Here is an 18,349-nt window from a genome sequence, read left to right as displayed (position 1 = left end):
GCCCTAGGATTTCTGGTCTGCCTGGGTGAGGACCCGCGGGGAGGTGGGCGGCGGGGGTGGGGGGGGGTACTCTTTCTCCCCCTTTAAAATGGCGTTAAGCAGGGATCCGCCAGGGGTGTTGTCAAATTTATCTCGATAATAAAAAGCAGCCTGCTGCACAAACAACCCTTCCCTGCGCCGCGGGGCTTGGGACTGTAGTCACAACTGAGGCCCGGCTCATTCATTGACCGGACCTGGCTGGGGTGCCCACTGTGTGGGGCATAGCGCCTGTTCCTGCTCTGCGGGGAAGGTAAGGGTAAAACATGAGCGACAGCGCAGTGTGCTCAATAACGGGATTAGGGAGGCGCAGGGGTTGTGGAATCAGACAGTGTGGAAGGCAGGGAAGGCCTCCTAGAAGAGGTGATGCCTGGTAGGAGCACGGGCACTGGACATCCAGTTCAACTCTGTGGCTGGAACTGAGGTCTATGCTGGCCGTGGAGAAAGCCGAGTCTGGAGAGAGAGAGACAAGGGCCGCCTCTTAGGTTGGCAGAGCTCTGGGATTCCCCTTCCTCCCCCCATGGGCCCCTGCTGGTACCTAACCTCGTGGGTTAAATGGTTCTTGCCTCTCCAAGACGCACACTCTGTCCTGGACCTGACCAGAGAGAATGAGTGACAAGGCTCAGGATTCTAGCCTCAAAAGAGTAATAAGGAAATCTGACTTAAAACCCTGAAGCCCCATTGCAATAGTAGCAGCCAGCAGGGCTCACACAGACCAGCCACTTGACCAGGGTGTGTTTTCTCATCGTTTGACAAGACTCTGCCTGAGGTTTTATTGTAATCCCCATATGCTCATGAGGAGCTGTGGCTAGAAAGTTATCAGTAACTTGCCCAGGATCCTATCTAGAGACCATGTGGCTGTTCAGGCCCCTCTTCTGAGGGTCTGGCTGTCCCCGGCTTTAGGGCTCCAGGTACAGCCTGTTGCCAAGTACAGGTTGAAGTGTGGGGTGGTGAGTTGTTGGTATTAATAACTGACACGTGTCAGGGGCTTTGCAGTGAGCACAGTACTTCACCGAGACAGTTCTTAAGAGTTTCTCCTGCTTCTCTTCCCAGGGAAGAAACTCCAGCTGGCTAACATTTTATAAATCTCCTAATTTCCTGTAAATTGCGTGTCCCTGCTGACTGGGGCTGAAAATGTTTGGGGCCATGTTTTTCAACCTTGAATCTGTTCTCGCTCCCAGCAGCCAGTGAGTTTCTCTGTCTGCGGTTTATGGTGTAGTTTTGTACTTTCTCTGCCAGGTCAGGAGGTATTAGGCTTTGATGTTCTGGGGTTTTCAAGGATGCCAGGTCTCCCAGCCTCTTTGAAGGCCAGTGGTGTTGGGTATGCCGGGTGCTGGAGCAGAAACTGCCCCCACCCCCACCCCTGGCCTCAACATTTCTTTCTGGAGAGGAGGGTCAGAGCTCCTTGCTGAACCCTGGTGAGGCTTCCAGGCTTGCCTGCTTTGCTTTGGGAAAAGGCACTTTGCATTTTCCACAACTCATACTTTCGCCTACAGAAGACATTTTTGTGGCAGGTATAACTTTTAGTCTATTATTAGCTCTAACCATAGGTATTTCACACTTTCAGTTGATCTGAGCTGCTCACAAAGTGACAAATCTCTGGGGCTGGTGCCCGAGTTTGATGATCACCTGGAACCAGGGAGGACTACCAGACTGTGATGAACCACACTAGCTCCTGGGGTGACTGGTCCTCATGTCAGTCAGATTTGCATGTTGACCAGCCTGCTGGATCAAGTGAGTTCTCAGGAAGTGTGACCTTCGTTTTATATTTTACGCTGCCTGTAATCAGTTCTGCCCATGAAACGTGTGCCCCGATGGAGTGTTCCTCCTGCAAGTGATTGAAAATATACCTGTTCGTGAGCGTTGTATAGTTTGTACAAATCATACGTATGTGAGCTGAATGGGAACACGTGCATGTGCAAAGCTGGAATATTCTCAAGCATCAACAGTGTGCGCTGAGTCCCAGAGGCTCTGTCCCTGCCAGGCTTGGGGCAGGCATCCAGCCATCTAAGATGGACAGCTACCTTTGTCTGGGATGGGGAAAAAGGGAGTAGCTGGGTGAGCTCCCTGTGCCCTGGGGCATCTGGCAAGTATCCATTGTCTAGGGGCTGAGCAGAGAATTCAAGTTCTGAGAGGAATTTTGTCCTTGCCAACCCTCCCAATCTTGGGTGTTGCCACTGGCCTTATGGTACTGGGTCGGTGGGGCTGCTTTCGGCTGCAAATAACAAAACCCAAGGAAAGTAATAGGCAGAGCTTAGATCTTCCACAGATTCTTGTGAAGTCACTATACACAGAGATGGACTATTAGTGCCACTTTCAGCAAACTTTTGAATGGGAAAGGCAGCCAAGAAGGCTGAGGGTCTGGTGTCCAGAGCAATGGTTTTTGCCTTTTTGGGTCACAGCCTCTTTAATATGCCAGTGAGAAACCCAGAGAAAAGTTGCTTGGGTGTACAGAGTTGGGCATACAATTCAGGGGATTCATGGATCTCCAACAAGCCCTGGATTCCAGGTTAGATCCCCTGGTCTAAGCCACATTGTCTCACTGTTGTTTACTGAGGATCTACACTGCGGCTCTGCCCTCCCAGCCAGGCTATCCGGCTGTGACAGTAGAGTCCGGGGTCAAGAGTGAAAATGAGCAGGCAAGTTTTTACCGCATGCTTCAGACAACAGAGCTGATGTTGAGGTTGAGGTGACAGTGTGTTGCACCCCTTCGCGCCTGACATGCATTCCTTGGTGCTCATCTCCAGTCTTCTAGGTGGTGTTCCTGCTGCATATGATGAGGTTGGTCTTGCCTGCTCCCAGAGACTGCACCCCCTGCCCCCACCACTGTGCCCCTAGGGCCTTTTAGCAGGTTGGCATGATCCAAGACAGCTCCATGCAGCCATCCCTCTTGCAGGGTTCATGAAGTAGCAATGTGTGTTTAACTCTTTAATGTCCCACTCATTGACCTTTAGGTGTTTTTGGTAGCTTTATTAGGTGGGGACTACTGAGGGCCACGTGGCCAAATGACAGTGTGGGTCATTGCTGGTTGCTGAAGTGACGTTCTCTGTCTCAGAGGGGCCTATTTTCATCTCCAGAGCTTGGCATCTGGCCACCTAGATGGATAAAACACATCACAGATGATTGACATCTGGGCTGTGAAGCTAACGGGCGAGATTTGGGAGAGCACCAGGGATGGATCTGGCTGTGCCCTAATGTGCTGGTAGAATGAGGAGGGGATGATGGAGAGTTGGGGACTCTGTGCCCTGGCTCTTGTCCTCTCTGTCTAGAGGGCCTTGGGCACATCCCATGCTACAAGGACCCAGGCCCCATCTGTGACTTTGCTGCCTGCCCTCAGGGTTGTCATGGGATTAGATGAAATACACGCATGAGAACATCCTTGGGAGACCAGAAAGGCCCATAAGGATTAAGAGCATCCTGTGCTGCAAGGACCCAGGCCCCATCTGTGACTTTGCTGCCTGCCCTCAGGGTTGTAACCGCAGATAACAGAATCATAGACACAGCAGGGGCCCCCGGAGCATGGTTAGTCTAGATTCAGATCCCATACAGCACATTTCTCAGAGTGGTCAGGGAGAGAACTTTAGGTGGGACACATACAGCATCATTTCATTTTAATACACATGTTTATATGTATTATAAAACCCAGGCATGTGGTGCATGGGTGGCTCAGTGGATTAAGCATCTGACTCTTGATTTTGGTCACAATGTCACAGTTTGTGAGATCAAGCCCTGTGTCAGTTTGTGAGATCGAGCCCTGCATCGGGCTCTGGACTGATAGTGCAGAGCCTGCTTGGGATTCTGTCTCTCCCTCTCTCTGCCCCTCTCCGGCTCACTTGCTCTCTGTTTCAAAATAAATAAATAAAAACTTAAAAAAAACCCAAACATCACATCATACCCATTTTTTAAATGGATATTTTGTTCAAATTAAAGCTAGAGAGAGATTTTAAGTTAAAAAGTATGGGGAGGGGGGGTGCCTGGCTGGCTCAGTCAGAAGAGTGTGCGACTCTTGATCTCAGGGTCTTGAGTTCAAGCCCCATGATGGGTGTAGAGATTACAAAAAAAAAAACCAAAACAAAACAAAACAAAAAAAACCTTAAAAAAAAAAAAGAAGTATGGTGATTTTAAGGTAAAGATTAAGCCAGTAATAATTCACTAGTAAATAAATGTGGCCCAAATGGGAAAGTGTCCCCTTGAATAAAGGCTGGGAAATGTTCAACAGGGAAGTCCCTTCTTACAGCCTGTGAAGGGTGAGGTGGGTCTTTGGCTTCAGCTGGACCCCTCCAGAGATAGGGAGCTTGCTGCCCCCAAATCCATCCACTTTTCCACTTGGGAATCTCTTGTCCTTGCAAAGTTCTCTCCTTTCTCCCCTTAACCTGCCCCCACTGGCTCTGTACCACATGAATCTCTGACAATCCTGCCTTTTTTCCAGCACCAGCTCCACTTTCTTCAACTGCTCCTTGACTGGCATGGTTTAAAGACCATCAGTCTCTCTCCATTCCCTCCCCTCCCCCTTCCTTTCCTCCTTCCTCCTTCCCTCCCTTCAGCAAAGACTTGTGGGCTGGCCCTGGGCTAGACACTCTTTTTAAATTTTTTTTTTTAACGTTTTTTTTTTATTTATTTTTGAGACAGGGAGAGACAGAGCATGAACAGGGGAGGGTCAGAGAGAGGGAGACACAGAATCCGAAACAGGCTCCAGGCTCTGAGCTGTCCGCATAGAGACCGACACGGGGCTCGAACTCACAGACCGCGAGATCATGACCTGAGCCGAAGTCGGCCGCCTAACCAACTGAGCCACCCAGGCACCTAGACACTCTTATACTAGCCACGTCTACGCTTCACAGCAATTGCTGTTGGCTTTTTACATATGTGGAAACTGAGACTCAGGGTGGTTGAATAGGCCACCTCCAGTCAAGGCCTGAGGAAAGCAGAGTCCAGGGATCTAACCAAGGTCCATCTGGTCCCCAAGCATATGGTCCTTCTGTTAATTACCCTGTGCTGCTCCCAGAACTAGATAGACCAAAAATGACATGTCTTTTGTTTCCTGGTGCTCATGGGGCATGTCCCTCGGGGGTCTGACCATACATGGTCAGTGCTGCGGTAGAGCAAAGGTCCCATGCGTGAGGAGAGGGGGCAGAGCAGCCTATGCATGAGGATGTTATGAGGCAGCTGGAGCCATAGAGGCACAGAAGCAGCTGGTTGGTGAAGGGAGGCAGAGAGAGCCTGGGCGGCCGTGGTTTTCCCTGACTCCCATTAGTCTTATTGTCAGCTGCGAACCCCTAAGTCATCTGTGCACTTGGTTCATTTTTTAATTTTGAAAAATAAAAAAATTAAAATGTAAAGGATCACACGACAGACACCACGTGCCGGTACCCAACATGAAGACATGCAACCATCTACTGTGCACTGACTCCATCCTTTGCATGGGAAGGCAGGACTGCAGCTGTTTCCCTGGTCACTAGGCCTGGCTGGTTTGGGCCTGTCCTCAGCCTGAAGCAGACTTTGGAGCCTGGCTCCTGAGTTTCTGCATACTGGCTTTTTCAGCTTCCTGTACCCGTCTAATTCAGCAGGTGCCCCCTGGGCCTCCATCCAGGTGGCTGATAGCTGGGGAGAAACCACCAGGGAGCAGGGCGAATGGGTGCTCCTGGATTTATCCCTTGCAAAAAAGTTGACCTCTCAGAAGCACTTACCTTGACCACTGTGGGTTCAGGCCAGGCTGCAGAGCACAGTTTGGTCCCGCCTGCCCAAAGCAAATGCCATTTAAATGGTAGACATATATATTTGGAATAGAGAGAGAAGAAACATAATTTTCTTTTTATAATTAGATGGCAGTGATTTGCTAAGCAGCTCTTCTTACACAAACCCTAGCAAAATTCATTTTCTATTCTCAAGTGTAGAATTACTTTAAAGTGCAGCGTGGTACCTTTCCAATCCCTGGCTTCACCCCTGCAGCTGCCACAGAAGGAGGGCGCCAGTGCCCGGGCCTGGGCCCTGCTCTGCTGGCTGAGTGAATAGGGAAGGGTGGCTCTCCCTGATGTGATGATGACCAGACAGCCCCTCACCAAGCTGTTTCTGCCATCCACCCCTGCGTGACTCGCATGCTGGATCCTGAACCTGCGTCACCCTTCGAAGCTTGAGCTTTGGGTGACAACAGTTAGCAGAGTCACACTTTGGAAAGCTTTGCAGAAGAGATTCAAAAACTTCCAGAAAAACCTTCCACACCCAGGCGGATCCCATTTGCAGGGAGTCATGATGGGAGATGAAGATTTGAACTAGTTTCATGAGAGAACATGGGGACCTGAGGTGGCCCCCAAATCCTCTTTATTAAGTGGTAAGAATGGATTGAAATGTTCTCTGTCCCTGAGTGGCCAATAAAGAACAACACTGCCTGCATTGCTTTCCCTCACTTTGAGGGAGATGCCACAGGAGCCAGCCGGGAGCTCCAGGACCTCAGAGGGACCTGCTCCTTGGGGTTTGTCTTCTGATGAAAGCAGCCGGGGACTGCACCAGTGAAGGCAGTTAAACATGGTCTAAAACCAGTTCCTATTTGGTTATACAGAAGTACACATACATGTTATGTTCATAAGCCCCTGCCTCTCTCTTTTTTTTTTTAATCTGATGACTTGGATTATGTCTAATTAATTCTTTCCCTTATTTCTGAACATCTCTACTCTGGCTCTGGCCTTCACATCGCTCACTTTAATTACTGCAATATCATTCTGTTTCTCTGTTCTAATTTTGCCCCCTGTAAATCCATCTTAAATTTTTTTTAATGTTTATTTATCTTTGAGAGAGACAGAGACAGAATACGAGTGGGTTAGGGGCAGAGAGAGAGGGAGACAGAATCCAAAGCAGGCTTCAGGCTCTGAGCTGTCAGCACAGAGTCTGACACGGGGCTCGAACTCACGAGCTGTGAGATCATGACCTGAGCCGAAGTCGGACGCTCAACCGACTGAGCCACCCAGGCGCCCCTCCTATAAATCCATCTTAAAATGCAGAACGAAATATCAAAATCAAATCTGAGCATTTTACTCCCTTGCTCACAGACCCTTAATGAGAAAGGAGAAAGGGCTGGTCTACCAGATACTAAAATACTACAAAACTAGGGTAAAGTGGTATGGCCCTGGAACAGGAGTAGATAGGTCAATGAAACAGAATAGAGTGCCTTCCCTGAAGTCCTATCACCTCTCCCCCAACCCCCCCACTCCTGAAAAAAAAAAAACACCTTTTTATTTGAAATGCAACCCACTTTCAAAAGAAAAGTTCTGGTTTCTTAAGTATCTGCTATATATATTTGGTATAGGCTGGCCCTGCTATACCAAATACCCACACTGTACCCAAGTCCCCAAACAGTGAAAATGTCTGTGGGCATGTGGAGCCGCGTGGAGGTTTCCAGAGGGTTGGTGGGTGGAGTTGGGGGAGGCCCACCCACCCCATTGGAACTAATCATTCTCAGGGGGTCAAGGGAAAAGTTCTTGCCTCCCCAAAGCATTATGTATTCATTTCAAAAGCAAAATTAATTTTAATTCCATTTAGGTTTCTTTTTTTACCCTTTACAAAATTGCATCATACCTTCTTGAAAATTCCCCTTCTTAGATAACCCACACATTCACCCCTTTCTATCTGAATTCCGCTGGAAATGTAGGGCCCACGGAGGAGATAGAGGCGAGCCCATCTTTCTTGGCAAGGACCATTCTCTCACAAGTCGGCTCAGCTGCCCAAAATAGCCTCTATCGTGTTCTTCTTTCAATGCTGGCTTTATTGTAACTAGAGATGATGGAAAAGGGTGGAGCCACTGTCCCAAAGCCTTGGGGGCATATATGAAAAAATAACTGTATGAGATCTGTCTTCTCAGCCATCCCTCCACACCCACATTCCTCAGGTTGAGGTTCTTTGGGCAGAGGAGCTGGGAAGGCCTGGTGCTCCTCACACCCAGCCCTTCTCCAGGAAGCCAGGCCCCAGGTGCCCTCTGGCCTCCCAGGGAGCTAAGGTCAGCTGGCATCAGAACCTTCCCGTCCACCCCCACTCACTGACCCCCGACCCCGCCCGCCCGCAGTGGACAGCAGCCTGAGTCCACTTATCTGGGACTGGGTGGGTGTTTCCTGCATGTTTGAGATTTTACAGAGGAAATCAAAATAAAGAAACAAAGCCTTTGTTTTACTTCTGGACTCAAACTGGGGATGGCTGGAGGGATGGAAAGGGGGAGCAAGAGTAGGTCACTTGGCAGTCCAACAAAATAACCATTCTAATAAAGCATTTAACAGGGACTTTTTTCTATTTAGGGTTGGTGTGAGTGAATAGGAAAGACAGGGTGGAGGGCTGGGAGAGCCTCTTTGTGTGGAAGGAGAGGGCCCCAGGCAGGGTCTCTGGCAAGGGTCTGGGACCCCCAGCAGGGCTGCAGAATTGGCAGCCAGAGGGGCCACAGATAGTCTCAGTCTCCTTTCCCACCTCAGAAGACCCACAGGAGAGCAGGAAGGGACAGGGACTGCAGGGCCAGAGGACCCTGGCTCCAATTTCTGCCCCACTACCTATTGTCATGTGACCTAGGGTGGTTCCCCGCTCCCCCCCCCCCCCCATCAGTGTGAGCCTCCCTTGCCTGGTCTCTAACAGGTAACAATGAAGATGTCCCAGCCACCCCATCCCGTTCTTCCTGATCTAGCTATGCTGGATCAGGCCTTCATCCCACATGTGTGGAAATGGGGAGGTGCTCTCCCCAGTATTTCTTCATTCTCCCCAAAGCATTTTCTCCTTGTAGAAATTCTCTGAGTGTATCATTTATTTTTCTTTAAAAATTACCCAGGTGTTGATGAAAACTCTCCCTGTCTGCAGTATTTCTGAGGATTTCAGAGTGGGGACCATGTCCGCTGGCCATCTGGTCTCCCTGGTCATCTGCCCCACTTTGCCCCACGCATGTATACAATCAGCTTGGCTTCCTCATTCCCTAAGCCCCACTAAGCCACAGCCAGTGTGTGTAACAGGCTTTCACCAAGGGCTCGGAAGAAAGGGGGTTACCCATTGTTCAGAACAGGGCAGGAGTTAAAACTGAGTAGTAGACATCCTCCTCTTGCCTACTCACCCTTAAAGGATTTCTCCCTGCCTGCCTGTCTCCTCAAGCCTAGTTTACTGCCATTTTCCAGGGACCAATTTTCCTGGACGCTTTCCCCAGAACTTCTGAGAACTCCAAATTTCCATTACTTTTGGTTGCAAAGCAGTAATGACATCTGTCCTGGACTAGGCTGCGAGCCTACACTTTGGCCTCAGAAAAGAGCCACCAAAGAGCCTGTCTAAGCCAGAGTTCTGCACCCTAGCCTTACACCATTAGCTAGGTGTAAGCTAGCACCTTCAGTATGAAACACTTCAAATTCTTAAATTAGGGCTTCTTTCCCAATGACCAGAGCGAACCCAAGTGTGAATTTTTTTTCCTTCCTGTTACAGCATCTTGCAGAATCGCCGTGAGGATTAGAGCTGATGTAAATCAACAGATATTTAGTGAGCACCTACTCTGTATCAGGCATGTGCTGGGCACCCAAGGGACGGTGGAGAATAGAACAGAGGACAGGCCCTGTGCTCATGGAACTGACACATTACATAAGTAAGGAATGCAAAGGGCTGTCAAGGACAGCTGAGTGTCCAGAAGAGCGTAACAGTAATATCTCACCTAGTCTGGGGTGTGGTAAGGCGTGCTCAGGGGAGTAGATGTAGAGTGCTGAGGATGTTGTCAGGACTTAATAAACAGGCATTATAATGCTCCATCCTGGCCACAGGACTCAGCCTGATTGCACCTGCAGCTGGTTGCTGCTACTACCAACAATAGTTTTGCATAGAGGGGTTTATAATGTTTTCCAAGGTTACACGGCCAGTACGTGACACACCCAGGATTCAGCACTGGACGTGTCGGACCTATTTCCATGCTCCTAACTTCTGCTCTGTCTTCGGCCGTTATGCCCCTGGGAAGGTCCCCTGATGGTCCCCTGAGATGGGCTGTAGGGCGGGGCGTAGCTCTGAAGCTTCCCTCTTTCTCTGCATCCCTGAAACAAGTCAGCATGGGTTGTGGATGCTGGTCATTCCTCCATCATCAGAAATAAAACGTGCTTCCTTGTTAAATCCTGGGATGGCCAAGCAGCAGGAGTAGTAATACCTCAGTTCATCTCAGGGGCTGGCATCTCTTTGTCAAGTGAGGAAACTGAGGCACAAACAGATTGAGCAGTGGCCTAGGGCCACATACCTAGCAGAGGGGCAAATGCTTTGATGCAGGACTTTTGATAAAAGTGCTGTATGTGGAAAAAACAGGTGGGAGGCCGGTGGTGGCTCCTGGGTGGGTCGCACCCCTTGGGAATGGAGCCGGTCTGCCAGCTGTGCTCACTGCCCCCTCCCCCACCCAGGCACAGCTATCTGGCCTGGCTAGGCTGGTGAGGAATGGGAGGGAGAAATAGGTGGGAGAAATGCAGCAATGTTTTGCACTTGGAGAGTGAGATGTGAAAAGTTGCCTCCTGCCTTTCCAGCGGGGTGGGCTTAAAATCGGGACTTTGAGAGTGTCCCTGAAAAGTTACCACCCCACTTCCAGCCCTGGTGCACCCCTCCAGAGCCAGGCTGCTGGGTCCTATTCCTTCCTCGCTTCATAGGCCTTTGCAAGGAAACCCCCACAACCTCCCCAGCTGCTCATTGTCATGCCCACCTCGTTTTCAGGAAGTTTCCCTTTTATTTTGCTCCAGCCCAGATCTCTACAGTCTGGTTACTCTTTTAAAATGGAGATTGGATTGCTTCTTCCCACCTCAGGCAAGAGCCTGGACCATGTTTCTTTCTCATTTGAGCTTCAACATAAAAATTTTAACATTTTTCATGAATGGTGCTTGACATCGTGAATATAAACGATAGAAACAAATCAAAGCAACGGTCGTTTCTGAATATGTCTTTCTGCCCTTTACCTCCCTGGGTTCTGAACACTCTTCGGGTGGGCTGTGTGCCCTCCCCCTAATGACTGTGCCCCTGCAAAGTCTCTAGGCTGAGTAACCCCTGCTGCTGTTACTCCTCAGTGTCATTTCCACATCCTTTTTTTATCATGCCTCTTTGTGGCCAAAGCCAGGCCGGGGCAGTGCAAAGAGTTGTCGGCTCCCACTCAATTGGGCATGCTGAGGCATGCTTGAGGTGGCCAGGGCTGGGGGCAGGTGCCCCTGTGGGCCGGAGCCACCCAAGGGTGATTCGTTTGCCTTATACAATGTATAAAACTTTTTAACAGGTAGCTAACGTCAAAAACTCAGTCTCATGTAAAATTCAGATTCCTGGCTACTCTTAAACAATTTAGGCTATCTGGCAACCCCTTTACAGATAGGTTCATGTTGGAGCAGTCGGTGGAGGGTAACAGCAGTCTCCAATTTGCTGCAGGCTCCACTGCTCCCTGCTGCCTGCACTCACCTGCCTCTCTCATTTATCGACCTGGCCTCTGTGAACATATGAGGCTGGGATGTTCAGTTGTCTCCCACATGCCTCTTTCTGCTACTGCAAGGGAAAGCAGTTCAGATAGTGGGTCAGCCAGGATTGGAGGGCTGAAGTTCAGCCATAGTCAGTCCTGGCAAAAGTGTCCATCTCCTAGCAGAGGGGCTGCTGACACAGAGCAATGACTGTCCCTGGCCTCGAGGCCTTCCCTGTGCTGTCTGGCACCACCCTTGCCCTTCTGCTGGGCCACTTACTTCCTAGTGTGCTAGTGTGAGGCCACGGTTCCATGAGACAGGCAGCTCTGGGCTGACACAGTTCTGAAGGACAGTCTCTGAAGCTGTGCTCTACACACACACACACACACACACACACACACACACACACACACACACACTACTCAGGGGAAGGACAGTACCAGGAGATTTGCCTTGCTGTCACCAGCAGGCTCCAGGGACAGGGTGTGGCATCCCCAGACCAGCAGGTGGAGTGGTCAGGGAGCTGGGACCTGGGAGCTGCAGGGAGCTCGGTGTTTTGAAAGTGTGAGTGGCAAGTAAGGACTCCTTCACTGTCACCTACTTCTCCTGATGGGCCAGTGCCCATGTGTGTCCAGTGGAACTCCTCACGTGGTATGTCCCTTATGAGAGCCACCATTCACTACTCTGGGACCCAGCTGGCCCATCGGGTATAGTGCCCACACCACCTCTGCCCTACCCTCTACCGGAGCCAGAGTTCTGGCTGCCTCCCAGTGTCAACCCTGCATTGTGGAAATGCCGACAGCAGACCCCTGCAGTGTCTCTGTGCAGAAAGCTGTGCCCTAGAGAGGTAACGAAGATGAGGTCCGGCCCTCAGACCCCAACCCTACCCTAGTGGGGGAATCTGACAGGGAAACAGCTCCCCGGCTCCCAGATTTGAAGGGAGAAGGAGGGGGGCTTGTTCCCCAGAAGAGGTAGAACGGCCCTGTGGCCGAGCTGGGAGCTTTGTGGTCAGACTCACAGACAGACAAGCCACAGAACCTCTGTGACCTCAGGGTTGATCACTAACAGGTGCTAAATGGCACCTTATTGGCTGTGAGGAGTCAAATGGCATAATGGCTGCAGAGCACCCTGCCACCTGCCACCTGGCCAGCACTCCCCAGATGCAAGCGAGGTGGCTGCATGGATGGAGGCCTGGAAGGCAGGAGAGGGCTGGGGAGGAAGGGATCACTTCAGGATGCTGGGGAAAGCAGGGGGGCTTCTCCGTAGAGAGGGAATATTTTCGCAGGCAGAGGGAAGGTGAAAAGACAGGGCAGGCAGAGAACTTTCATTGGCAGACTCCGAGGTGCTCTGCCAGGGGCCGGAGTCCCTGTCCTCAAGGATGCCATACTAGGAATCAGCAGAGAGGCTGCATGAGGAGGCCAGTGGTGCTGGGGGCTGTTCAAGGAGGGCCTGGAATGCTCTGGTCAGTGGGAGAGCTTCAGACACCCGTGGGTGGTTTTTCAGGGGGGAGCAGTATGCTCCAGGGCTGTTTAAGGACCGATAGTGCTGGAGGGGTGGGAGGATATGGGGGGCAGAGCTGAGCCCCTGAGGTGCACCTGCCATGAGTGGCAGACTTGCTAGGCCTTGGCCTTGGATCTGAGGGAGGAGAGGTGTTTGAGCTGCTAGGGGAGGAAGAGGGCAGGAAGGAGAGACAAGGGGTCTCGGAGGGGGGGGGGGGTTGTTGGCTTTTAAAAAAATTTAATGTTTAAAAATTAAAAAAAAAAATTTTAATGTTTTGTTTATTTTTGAGAGAGAAAGAGAGATAGAATGTGAGTGGGGAAGGGGCAGAGAGAGGGAGACACAGAATCTGAAGCGGGCTCCAGGCTCTGAGCTGTCAGCACAGAGCCCGACATGGGGCTTGAACTCACGGACTGTGAGATCATGACCTGAATGAAGTTGAATGCTTAACGGACTGAGCCACCCAGGCACCCCTGGCTGAGTCCATTCAGAGAAGGGTTGAGCCTGAGCAGCCCCCTGAGGAGCTGTGAGGAGGCTGCTGCGGCGGAATGAGGAGAGAATAGGACGGTGGTGGCCCGCCAGGGTCTGAGGGTCCTCACTTTGGGGACTCGCAGAGTGCGCAGAAGCCACCCCTTGCTGGTGGGGTGACTGCCAGAATGACTTTCCCAGTGGGCATGCAGGCTCCGGTGTGAGGCTGCGGAAGTTCTCCTCGGCTGAGGAGAGACTGCCCCAGCCCCAGCCCCAGCACTAGGTACATATTAATAGGCCCCTGGGGCTGAGAGTAAGAATTCAATCGTAAAGCCACTTCCTCCCCTCTGCCCTAGCTGCCCTGAAGGAAGCTGTGAGCCAGGTGGCAGCCCTGCCTGCACCCCTGGAGTTCACTGCCACCCTCCCTGTGGTGGTAGGACATGGGGACATGGTGGAGGGTGCCGGGGTGGGAGCTTGGAGGTTGAGAGGCCCGGTGTCAATACCCTGTGAGGCAGAGATGCCGGTGGGGGCGGGGGGGGGCATGTTGTTTTGAAGGTCTATGTGGACCTTAAGACACTGGGGCCCTCGCTAACCCCTCTGTTCCCAGAGCCTCAGACCTACCAGGTGCCCTGGTCTAGCTGGGTGGTGAGCAAGGCAGAGCTTTAGTTTTTAGTTGCCAGGTCCCAGCTTTCCCCGTTACCACGCTGTTCCCCTGGGCAAATGCCCTAACATTCCTGACTCTGTCTCCCCACTGGTAAAATGGGGAGACCGAATGCCACCTTGCATGGTCCTGCCTCATTGTGCCGGCCGGCCTGCTTGACCTTCCTCTTCCCACCTGACCCTGTATCCCTTCCCCATCTGCTTCCCTCTCCTCAGAGCTTCTGGAATATTCAGAGTTTCTGCCCTGCGGGCTACCCAGTCTCTCCTGGCTTTTCTTGTTGGTCAGCCTCCCTAGGGACGGCAGAAAGAGTTGTGGCAAGATGCCCCCCCAGGGCAGAATGGGGGGGCTGAGGCCCATACACAGCCAGCGTGAGAGCACACCCCAGAAGGAGTGGGGAGGGCTGAGTTCTGTTGAGTTGTCAGCTTTGGAACCAGCCAGTTCGCAGGGCATGAGCTCGGGCAGGACTCTGGAGGGAGGCAGGAGGGCTTCCTGCAGGAGGACGGGCTTGAGATGGGTTTTGAAGAATGTTGCTGATGGTAACAACTTGATGTTTACTGAGCGCTTGCGGTGGGCCAGACACAGCCAGGCAAATCAGTGTAGCCTGTTGTGACCACCATGAGGCAAGTGTAGCCACTGTGCCCACCTCTACAGAAGAGGAAACCAAGGTGCAGAAGATAAGTAACTTGCTTAAAGTTGCAGGCTGCCTGAGTCAGTGGCTCAGGCTCTGTGATGACGGGCTCCAGGGGAGGGGCCGGCCCCAAGCTGGGTAGGGACCAGCTGGTGTCCAGGAGCACGAGGAGACAGACTGGGCCTAAGGCAGCGACCAGCACAGTGGAGAGGGGCCCAGACAGAAGTGCTGGAAAATGGGTCTCAAAGCTACCTGGTGCTCCCACAGGGTTAGCTGCCTGATCCCCCCAGCCTCCTCCCTGGTCCTGAGGGAAGGAGCATGTGGCTGGACACTGTTTGGCATACTTTGTCCCAGTTGGGAGTGGGGGCGTGCCTGTTCCTTGTGACTAGTATCTGCCCTGGGTGCCTCTTGGGCCCTGACCTGCTCGGCCGCCTCCCCCACAGGAGCAGGGATGTGGCCTTGGAGGCCTCTCTGACTCAGACATCACTCTCCCGGCTCACTGCTGACCTCTTCCCAGCACTCCTGGATCTGCTGCCTCTGGCCTGGCCTGACCCTGTACCCACTCACCATTTTGCCAGCCATGAACAAATGCCTAGGATGATGGACTGGCCACGGGCTCTGGAGCCATACTGTGTGGTTTCAGAGCCTAGCACTGCCCCTTTCTAGCTGGATGACCTCAGAAAAGTTATTTTACTTTGTTGTACTTCAGTTTCTTCAACTATAAAATGGGGATAATCAGAGTCATTCCATATAGGGCTGTTGTGAGAATTAAATGAGCTAACGTGGTAAAATCTTCCAACAGCATCAGACACATCACTTACATTAATTAATTAATTAATTAATTAATTAATCGTTAGTTGTTTTTAGCATTGACCACTCTTGTAATTATTACAGTAGGTATTTCTACACACCTACTCTGGGACTTACAATGCTGGGTCATAAGTGGCTCAGCTCTAGGCCTTGTCAGGAGTCACTCTTGGGCTAGTGGGTAAGACACAAGTATGAGCAGTGATACAAGGAAGCATATGGGACTTGGGGGTCATGAGTACGGCCAAGGGCACTGCATCCCTCCCCTGGCTTACTTCAAACATTGGCCTTTGCCTGGATCTCTGGATCCCTATCTGACCATCTCTGCCAGCAGTCCAGGTGTGGTCCCGGCAGAGGAGTTTGGATCTGATGGGGTAGAAAAGCAGGGGCTGATGTATTAGCACAAGACTTGGGTAATAGAATTTTCCAGAGACAACCAGGCAGGTTCCCCCTAAAGGTCCTGCGTGCCCCCACCCAGAACAGGACGGCCAGTACGTGATATGTTTTGGAGGGAATCGGAAGAGTGGTGGGTTAGATCTGGGGTGGCAAACAAGTTTCCTCTCTGGATCAGTCACCTGGTTCTGGCTGCCAAGGTGCTGCATCAAAAAGGGTTCACGACTGAGCCAGAAGAGGACAGTGGTCAATTATGATGCCTGCGTGGCTCTGGGGACAGGAGGAATGGCCCCTGCGCCACATACTCACCATCTAAAAGCCAGTGGTATTTAAGGTCCTTTATCGCACAAAATTATGCACATGGTTGGATGGGTGGTTAAGTCGTAATACTGGAGTGAGCTGAATGCACTGGCTTCCTGGAGGGGTGAGTAGTGCAGTGACATGGCTGGGCTGGGATTAGCAGCCATGTGAGACAACAGGCTGGAGCAAGGTCTGAGGGAGAGGAGAGTGAAGTCCTAAGGGATACACCAATGGCCTAGACCCCTGGTGGGACGGCACACCATTTATGCTCAGCCTGCAAGGCAGCAGCCCTGGGGAAGCTGCCCATTTCTGGGAATTGTGCAGAAGGGAAGGGCAGCTCCTGGAATGCAGAGCCATTTCCTCCACACGGGTGGGGTCACTCCCCCCAGCCTGTCCTCATCCCCCTGAGCTGGGCACACCCAGACATCATGGAGATGAGATTAACTTCCCAGAGCTGATTCAGCTCAATGGGATGGAAAGTCCATTCGCTCTCACAGCAGCTCCATTAATAGTAAATGTTCCCCCTCTTCTAGCTTTATTTATCAGATGACTTGCAGTTCAACTGATAAGGTTCTTCGGCGCGGGGAGAGGGGGGGATCTTTAAAATGTTTAGTGTAGAAGTAGAGAGGCAAAAAGCAATGAAAACTAAACTTTCAATAAAGTTAGCAGCATCTTTGCAGAGGCTCTGTGTTGGCCACTGCCCCAGCTCCAAGAATCTGTGGTCCTTTAGTCGTGTAGCCAAGGAAGCTACGGACAAGGATGAAGAGTGCCCTGTGGGTTAGTGAAGTCACCATGACAGTCAAAGAAATGCTGTGATGCTATAAAACTAATCACCCAAGGAATTGAAGGCAGTATGGTGTGATGGTTCCCAGCATGACCTTTGGTGTCCGGCCAGTCCACCGCAGCTGCCCACTGAATGGTGGGGAGTGTAATTGCGATGGAGTCTCTCCTGGGCATCAGTTGTTCTGGCCAGGACTGTATGGCATTGCTTTGGAAGTGGTGCTGGCTATGGGGATGGGGTGCACAGAGAGGCCAGGGAGCCTGTGGACCCCTTGACAATGTTTGCAAGGCAAGCTATTTCTTTTTGTTTCTTTGTTTGTTTAGTTTATTTATTTTGAGAGAGAGAGAGGGCGAGTGAGCATGAGTGGGGGAGGGGACAAAGAGAGCGAGAGGGAGAGAGAGAGTATCCCAAGCAGGCTCTAAGCTGTCAGCGCAGAGGCTGACGTGGAGCTTGAACTCATGAACCGTGGGATCATAACCAGAGCTGGAATCGAGAGTCGGATGCCTAATTGACTGGGCCACCCAGGCGCCCCCAGGCTACCTCTTTTTTGTGCGCCCACTTAAAAAACGGGGAATGTGTTGGGCTATTCTTTTGGGGAAAAAGCCCTGTAGAAGCCCTAGAAACTGGCAATCTGGGAGAATGCAACAGACTTGGTAAAGGATCCTAGCCACTGGACACAGCCATTTTGGGGGCTGCTGGAGCCCTCTGTTACCCAGGCATTTACATTGGCTACTGTATTGGGTCCTCCAGTGGCCCTGTGCAGTGCAGGCGCTCTTAGGGCTGTGGATGCGGCAGGCAAGTGGTCCAAACCACAGGGGTCTACCAGGTTGGAGGGAGACCAGGGGTCCAACCACTTCACCTGTCAGTACAAATATGCCCTTGCTGAGGGCCCCTTGGTCTTTTTCACAGGGGCCTCACAGGAGCGTCCTGTTCTCCTGTTTTATAGGTGGGCAGACAGGCTCCTGGAAGTTAAGAAACTTGTTTCAGGTCACACAGGGAGTCCATCTCAGAGACACAAATAGAACTCAAGCTGCCTGGGGATGCCTGGGTGGCTCGGTCGGCCATTTAAGTGTCTGACTTCAGCTCAGGTCCTGATCTCACAGTTCATGAGTTTGAGCCCCGTGTCCAGCTCTGTTCTAACAGCTCAGAGCCTAGAGCTTGCTTCCTATTGTGTGTCTCTCTCTGCCCCTCCCCTGCTTGTGCTCTCTCTTTCTCTCTCTCTCAAAAATAATAAATAAGCAAACATAAAAAAAGAACTCAAGTTACCTGACTGTAGTCATAGGCTGTTAATGACATCCCTGCCCCTAGTGTCCCCCTGAGAACCAAGGGAGGCTTTGTACAAGACTGTCCCCAGGAGTTCTTAGAACCCTCCA

At 51.5% G+C, this 18,349-nt stretch overlaps 1 protein-coding gene across 3 annotated transcripts in view; it reads left to right on the top strand.

Moving 5' to 3' along the window:
• MRAS (muscle RAS oncogene homolog) overlaps positions 1–18,349 on the top strand; it is a 55,453-nt gene that overhangs the window by 1,026 nt on the left and 36,078 nt on the right. The window contains exon 1 of one of the 3 annotated variants that reach the window (XM_060638759.2): positions 1,648–1,770. The exons of the other annotated variants lie outside the window; for them this stretch is intronic. The gene's annotated coding sequence lies outside the window, so the exon portion shown is untranslated. Of the gene's footprint in view, positions 1–1,647; positions 1,771–18,349 lie in introns of those variants that run through there. 3 annotated transcript variants of the gene reach the window in all.

Source organism: Panthera onca, chromosome C2, assembly GCF_046562875.1.
Source record: "Panthera onca isolate mPanOnc1 chromosome C2, mPanOnc1 haplotype 2, whole genome shotgun sequence".
NCBI lineage: Eukaryota > Metazoa > Chordata > Mammalia > Carnivora > Felidae > Panthera > Panthera onca.
This window is presented reverse-complemented; position numbering and strand designations above follow the sequence as displayed.